General features: G+C 40.5%; 1 pseudogene; it reads right to left on the reverse strand.

The window, feature by feature from the left end:
• Positions 1 to 483: 483 nt before the first annotated feature.
• On the reverse strand, positions 484 to 601 carry LOC111743162 (annotated as a pseudogene).
• Between the last annotated feature and the right edge of the window lie 7903 nt (positions 602 to 8504).

Here is an 8504-nt window from a genome sequence, read left to right on the forward strand (position 1 = left end):
TTCTTGGATATCCAATTTGTTGGAATATAATTGTTCATAGTCTCTTATGATCTTTTGTATTTCTATGGTATCAGTTATAAAGTCTACTCTTTCGTTATAAATATTATTTGAGTCCTCTCTCTTTTTCTTAGTCTACTAAAGTTAGGTCAATTTTGTTTACCTTTTAAAAACCCAATCTTAGTTTCATTGATCTTTTCTATAGTTTTTCTGGTCTCTATTTCATTTATTTCTGCTCTGATCTTTGTTATATCTTTCCTTCTGCTAACTTTGGGCTTAGTTGGTTTTTTTTCCCCCTAGTTCCTAGAGGAGTAAGGTTAGGTTATTTATTTGACATCTTTTTTGTTTCCTAATGTAGGCCTTTTTTACTATTAACTTTCCACTTGCAAGTGCTTTTTTTTTTTTTTAAGGTGAGGCAACCTTTGGTTGACCTCACAGATTGCAAGGATCTTGTCAGCTTACAATCCCTTATTTTTTTATTTTTTACACCTACAGCACCTGATCTTCCTAGGTGATCTCCATCCAAGTACTAACCAGGCCCGACCTTGCTTAGCTTCTGAGATCAGACGGGATTGGGCTTGTTCAGGGTGGCATGGCTGTATATGGAAGTGCTTTTGTTACAGTTTTTGACTTAAATTATTTTTGTCTGATATAAATATAGCTACACACGCTCTCTTTTGGTTTTTATTCACATGGCATATCTTTTTTCACTTTTAGCCTAGCCTATGTGTGTCCTTAAAGCTAAACTGAATCTCTTGGAGGCAGCATATAATTGGGTTTTGCCTTTTTATTCATTCAGTTACTCTTTGCCTTTCAGTTAGAGAACTTAATCTATTTACATTTAAAATAATTATTGATGTGTAAGGACTTTCTAATGCCATCTTATTAATTGTTTTCTGGTTGTTTTGTAGTTCCCTGTTCCTATCTTCCTTTCTTACTGTCTTCCTTTGTGAATTGATGATTTTCCATAGTGGTATGCTTTGATTTACTTCTCTTTATCTTTTGTGTATCTACTGTTGGTTTTTACTTTGTAATTACTAGGAGGCTACATAAAACATCTTATAGATATAACTGGGTTTTTAAAGCTGGTAATTTAACTTTGATTGCATATAAAAAACTCTACCCTTTTTCTCCCTGCTCTGCAAGAGAAATGCTATTCTTTAACAGTAGGTTAGTATGAGTCTGAGAAAGTAGAGTGGGAGGATATGATAAAAGTAAGGGATGCTGGAGTAGATAAAACCTGTGTCCCTCCTAGAGACAGGACACTAATCAAAGCAAAGTTTCCTCCAAGAGTGAGAGGCCTTGGGTCCTAGTCCCACCTGGAACGCTGAGGGAGGCAACCTTGGCACATGGGCAGAAGAACTGAAGACAATAATTAGCTATGGAGGTCATTAGAGCAGTCAGAGTGCTACTTACAGCCCATAGTTTTTCCTGAAGCCTAATAAGCTTCTACCCTTCCCTTTGCTCTTGATCTTCCACAAGCCCACAAGAAAGACAGGGAAGAGCTAAGTAGGGGTGAAAATATGATGATTTGGGGGGTTAGATGAGGAGGCTTCAGGATTTCAGATCTAGAAATTTTCCAGGATTGCACGCATTTCTCACACTACCCAAAAAAAAGAGGCAAAAGAGATAGCACCAAAGAAACTCAGGAACCACGGGTGAGTTCCAGCTGGAGCAGGAGGCCTGCAGAGGATTGAGACCACAGAAGCCAAAATCAGCCACTTCTTGTCCTGAAGATACATTATAGCGATTGTTCACACCTCTGAGAGTTTTAAATCACCCGCAGGTAGGAGGAGAGTGAAAGAACTCTGAGATGCTGAAAACTCCTCAATGGACTGTGTTTTAAATTTGTAACTAAAATATTCCGATTGAGTGAGGAAATCTCATATTTAATTTTCTGATCTCAATTGGAAATGAGGGCTCTAAGTTTAAACTTAAAAAGGTTAAATTGAGTTAAGATAGGGTGACCAACTCTTCCAACTTGCCTTAGGATGTGGAACTTTCACTGCTAAAACCTGGAAACTTTTGGACGAACCAGGATGATTGGTCACCCTAATTATAGATATAAGGGAGGTGACATTTTTGCATGCCCAAGTTTCTAACTATAACATTCACATCCACTGACATTTTAAAGAGTCAATTCTGAACTCTCCAATCTATGGGATTTCCACATACACGTTGGAATGAACACTGATGCCACCACTCAGATCCCTCTTTAAAGAAAGCCTTATTGCCCCAGAAGCTGGGAGTGCGGCTCAGCTGCCAGCCCCTATAAAGTTTGCCTCAGCTGTGAAGCCACCCCACCCAAAGTCAGGCCCCTTCCTGTGGCTTCCCCCAACCAGTGACTGGTTCATACAGGAATAAAGGCTGGCCATCTCCTCCCAGCTCAGGACAACACTGAAGGGCCATTCGAGCTCTATAGCTTTCCTATGAGGTAAGCAGCCCATTGCAGCCCAACTTCTCCCTCTGCCCAATTCTGATTCCTCCTCCCTTCCACAGGTGTAATGCCAAGGGTACTTCCTAATAAGCATCCTGCATACTAAGCTCTGTCTCAGAGCCTGCTTCCTAGAGAATCCAACCTCGACACAAACCAATGCCATTCTTCTGATTTGCTTTCAGTCTTTTGCCTAGACTATCTCACAGAGACATGTAAATCATCGGGACCTCACTGGCTGAGCCTCAGGGAAACTGGAGAACTGGATTGCCCTAGGGGCTGTCTAAAGACCTGTCTTCTTCTGAAAGGTTTTCAGGATAAGAAAATGTGACTCATAGTAGGTACAGTGTAAATTTATCGGATGAATAAATGATCAGGACAGGATCAGCTTCATGGATGTATGACCTGTACAGTTGCACAGGACCCTATCTCTCTCAGTAGGGTATCACAATTGGTTTAAAGCTCTGCTGTCAAGGTCTTGAAAGTCTTAATAATTTTGGAACAAGAGGCCCCACATTTTCATTTTGAACTGGGCCCTGCAAATTATGTAGCTGGTCCTAGATCTGGGTTTCCCCAAAACTAGCTTATCCTCATTTCCCCCAGGATTCTCCTTCACCATAAGGGAATGGCCGGAAAGCCCAGAGCAAGCCAACAGTATTCTTAGAACAACTCTCAGGATGGCCACATTCCCAAATCTCATTGCTTATAATCCTACCTGTCCAAGACATTTACACATGCTCAGACGGCAAAGCAATCAGTTGTCACATAAACCCAGGAAACAGCAACCTAAAACTCTGACTGGAGTTTTATAGTATATATCAACACAGTAAGTGTTCTGGGACATCACTCCAGTAAATAAGGTACCTGCCTAATTTTGTTTAGTGCTTTAATGAACCAACTACATTTGTTCAAGGGAAGATTTTTTTTTTTCCAAACTCACCTTTTTACATCCTGGGACAATTTCTCTTTAACACTAATTTGAGAAGTGATACCCCAGAAACTTGAGATGAATCGATGACACCTCCCTAGTCCTGAGTGTAGGGATCTAACAGCCTAGCACGGACTTCTTCCCTGTACTTCTCTGAAAGTCATTAGTTTGTCATGGTATTTAGAAACTAAAAGGCAGTTTGTACATCAGATGTAGGCAAGAAAAGAGATGTCCTTAAAGGTTAAATCATCGTTTTAAAGCAGTAAGAACTTATAGCAACCTGGGCAGGAGTTAAGTACAAGCAATAATGATAACAGCTAACTTCTACTGAATATTTACTATGTTCTAGGGCTGCATTGTGTTATTTTATCCTCACACAAACTATGGAGTAGATACTCAATGCTGAAGATATGTAGTAGATACCCATACTGGGTAAATGGAGTAAATACCAGTGATGGTTAGTAATTTGTTCCAACTTGGCTAGGCTCTCATACCCCACTGTTTGGTCAAATACCAGTCTAGATGTTACTGTGAAGGTATTTTTTAGATGAGATTAATGCCTAAATCAGTAGACTTTGAGTAAAGAGGATCACCTTCCACAATATGGGTGGGCCTCATCCAGTCAGTCGAAGGCTTTAAGAGCGAAAACTGAGGATTCCTGAAGAAAGAATTCTCAAGATTGTAACATAGAAACCCTGCCTGGATTTTCAGAGTGCTGCTCTGCAGAATTTGCACTCAAGACTGAAATATAAGCTCTTGCCTAAATTCTCAACCTGCCAGCCTGCTCTGCAAATTTTATACTTGACAGCTCTGATAATTGCATGAGACAATTCTTTAAAATCCCTCCATATCTTTATCTCTCTTTCTCTCTCATCTATATCTTATCTATCTATAGAGATTTTATGTATATATAATATGTGTCTGTGTGTGTGTGTGTGTGTGTGTGTGTTTCTTCTTCTGTTTGTTCTGTTTCTCTGGAGAACCTTGACTAATAAAATACCCATTCTAGGTATGTGGAGTAAGATACCCATGCTGGATATTCTCTTTGCTTCTCCAGACCTACTCTCTACTTTCTTCTACCCTGCCTAAGTCCATGAATGTGCATCAGTTGGCTTCGTTGTCCTGTAGCTTCCAGCTGGGTCGAATCAATGAGCGGTAGAAGCAGGAGGTCAGAGTGCCAGGTTGTGGGTTGGCAGGGGCTATGGTCCTTTACCCAAGGCTGGAACTCTCGTTCAGTGGTCTCTCCGACACCTCTAGCTATAGCAACAGCTACAGCTTCAGCTCTCATTGAGTTCCTGTAACCAATGTCTCCCCTTGCTCTTTATGCCGAGGTTGGTAAGGAATCTCTACTGTCACTAGCCCCTTCCCACCTCACGACCATGTGCTTTATCATCCCTCATAGTTTTCTGTTAATCTTGCCCATAGCTCTGTAATCTTTGATTCCCTGTTTAAGTGTGCCATCAGATTCTTGCCAGAACCCTGAGTAATTCAATACTCTTTTTATTCTTTTTACACATGAGGAAACTGAGGCCAAGAGAGGTACAGTAACTTTTCCAAAGCTGGCATTTAAGTCAAGGTTTCTGACTCCAGTGGCAACCCTCACAGCTTATACACATTAATGCAATTACTGTTTACATCAATTACTTACTCTTTCTGAATCATAGTTTCCCCATTTGCAAAATGAAGTTAGTTACAATAACTCCTGATAGAGTTCTAGTTAGCACTCAATAGATATTAGCTATTGTTATTATTTGCAACAAAAAGGACCTTGATGAAGATAGAAAGTCCCAACTTATAGTCTTGGTAAGCATGAACTGACTAAAAGGTGTACTGCACCAGCACAGGGCCCGACACACACTAGCACCTTAAGTGTCTATTTTATGCCATTAAATGGTAGTCATATCTACTGTTCTTTTTCTATGTCACACTCTCCAGGAACATGCTCTTGAATTCTACGTGAGCAGACTTTTGAGTTGAGAGGCAGGCGAGAGGCATTTTCTATTCATTATCTCATGTAAACGTCACAACAGAACTAAGAGGCGAGTTATTCTAGTTTTACAGATAAGGAAGCTGAGGGCCAAGAAGTTGAATAATTGACCCAAGGCCACTACTAAATATGATAGTAAAGGAATGAGGGATGGAGGATTCCAGATATATCTGATTTCATATTGATTTGAGCCAGAGAAGACTTGTTAATAGGGCTAATATTCAGTGGATAAGCACTGGTGTGATAGATCCCACTATTAAATATTGATGTATTTCTCCATTGGTTGGTAAATGACTGCTGTCTACCCAATCCCCCTTCCCTCCCCACTGACCCCCAGCTCCAAAGATAGGGCCTGTTTTGATGTGTCTGTGCTTATACCTTATCAGTTATTAATTTTTGGAATATCACTCATCACTCCTAGAAACAAATCCAGTAAATGAAACTGGAGAATCACATCTCAGAGAAGTAAAAAATAAGCTATTTGCAAACTTTCTAGAAGTCCAAGAAGAGGGATAACCTGAGTGTTTTCAGGGCATTGAAGAAAATTCTTAGCATTTCTGTGTCTCTGTCTTGTGGCTGATTTCCATGGAAGGATGAGCTCTAGAGAGAGCTTTATGGTGAATTGTATTGTCTGTCCCCATCATCTAGAAAGCCTAGTCCTATTTCTGTGTTATTCCTGCTTCAGCCTTGATTGTACCTCTGTCTTGAACCCCAGGTCCTTTTTAGAATAACTAAATAACTAGAATAAATAGACCACTAGATCCTAGAATAACTTTTAGTGGTCCTTTTAGAATAACTCGGAGAGAAAACATCCGTACACCCTATGCAAGGTAGAGAAGGAAGGGAGCCAGCTTATCCTGGGCTTTTGGGTTTCAAGTCAGTCAGACTGGGCTTCTGTGTTTTACCTGAAAGAGGGATATTAGCAGTTTGCCAAGAGCCCGAGGGCTACTCCTAACCTCTGTGTTGCTGAGCTGGTAGTGGGCAGGCAGCCCTCCATCATCTCCTCTGCAGTTGCCCCATCTCCCTGGATGCCATCCATCTCTGAAGGAGATGGGGGTTTTCCTAGTTAAATGATTTGGGGTGGGATTAGAGATTAGTAGGAGAAAGTCTATAGAATAGATAGTGAATTAAGAAACCCTAAGCTAAGTTCGCAGGATAGAGGGCTGGGGCTGGCAGGAGGAGGAGGCTAAAGGAACATCAGTATTCAGGGATTTGATGCTGAGGCCAATTTTGCTCTGTTTCCTTGCAGACCCTTCTGTCATGCTTCAGACTCTGCCCCTGCTGTGAGGATATACCAAGGCCAGCCCTTGCCCTTTATAAATCTCCTTTATCTTTATTTCTTTCAAAATGGACTTGCAATGGATTAGTAAAGATATGCTGGAGAGCTTTCTATTTTTGCCTGGCATTATGCTTTAGTAAGAATATACTTCCAATTTTAATCAAAAAGGTGGAGAAGAATTGAAAATAAGTTTCACAAAGAAAAAGCAAACCATTATAATCAAAAGAGACAAAGTTAGGGGCAGAAGAAAGGACAAGAAGACACCTGGCTGAAAATGGTACTATTTAATTAGGGATTAGGTAGGAAGTGGGTGAGGCAATTCCAGAGTGACATGAGCCAACCTGAACCCTCTAATGGAATCTTTGTCAAGGTTTTCAATACTCCAGTGCCCTTTACACACCATTTTACCCTGTGCCCTTATGTTTTTGTCCAAGCCTAGAGGTGAAAGTGAACTAATCAAAAGTGAAATGCAGGCTCTATTGATTTTTTTTCAAAGGGAAAACAGGCCATGAGTTTCATAGGAAACCCTATTGCTGAGTGAATGGCACTTGAGAACAGGACTGGCTACGTAATTTGCAGGAGTCGTGCAAAGTGAAAATGTGGCCCCGCCTTGTTCAAATTATTAAAAATTTCAAGATGAAAGATGAGCACGACAGCAAATGTGGGGCCTTTCTGAGCACAGGGGCCCTGCACAGGTCACGCTCCCAGAAACTATCCCTGCTTAGGAGTCGCCGAAGGTTTGCACTGTTTTCATTTTCTGACTTAATCGTGCTTCTTCCTCCAGGGATGTGATGATTGTGTGTGTGTCTGTGTGTGTCTGTGTGTTTCAATACTATTTTTGGCACTTAATTTGATTTTCAAAATGGCTCTTTAAAACCTCAAACATTTCCAAAATGTAATTGATGGTGTCAGTACTACTCTAAGTTCTAAATCTGAGCAAGAGAGACTGCTGCCCAGGATCCAACTTTAGAGGGCTCAGTTCTAACCTTTTTCCAGCTCAGCTCAAATCTGAGGGGCCAAGGAGACATGCCTTCTCAGCTAAAGCTCCAGAATTCCTTGCCCAGATGGCTCTGACCAGTTCCCAGGGATGGACAGGCATCTTCCTCAGCTACTTATGCCTAACAGTGGACCTCAGCACCACTTATGGGAACCCTATGGCCTAAGATTTGGCCAAGGGATACCTATTTAGGGATAGAGAAAAGGGTGCTGTTGACAGTGCTTTCAAGCATGTGGACTAGTCTGGAAAGTCCTTGCCTGTTTGTACGAGGCTCCTTGCTGTGCCTGAGGAAGCTGGAGGGAAGAAGAGCTAGGGGTGGGTGTTTTTACCACAATGCCAATTCTATACAGGAATCCCAAGGAGTCTAAGGAGTCTACATTATAACCTTACTTTTCAGGCCATGATAGAAGGTATATGTGTCATGGTAGGATCAAACACATTTTATTTAACAGTTTCATAGCTTGATTTCTGACTTATAAAACTTTAGATTTACAGTATGTGGGTTTCTATTTCTACTCTTACCATGAGTTCTGCAATGTTAGAGATAGACATGGATGGTGGGAAACAGAGAAAGTGTATATTTCCGTAATAAAATTGAACACCAGCATCCTCATAAACAGTTTTATAGTTCAGTTACTCTAACTTTATGTGCATATGTGTGTGTATATTATTTATAAATTTTGACAAAGACAGTTTCAATTTTGATTAGTGTAATACAGGAGCCTTTGGAAATGCAATTAATTATATATGTACATTTCTGCTCCAAAGATTTTTTAATTTAGTAAGAATATTATTTTTTTCCACAACACCGTACTCTACTAAAACTTGTGTTTACCACAAAACAAATAATTTTATCTTTAATGTTGAACTTTTTACCTGAGC

This window comes from Pteropus vampyrus, unplaced genomic scaffold (genome assembly GCF_000151845.1).
Source record: "Pteropus vampyrus isolate Shadow unplaced genomic scaffold, Pvam_2.0 Scaffold4, whole genome shotgun sequence".
Taxonomy (NCBI): Eukaryota; Metazoa; Chordata; class Mammalia; order Chiroptera; family Pteropodidae; genus Pteropus; species Pteropus vampyrus.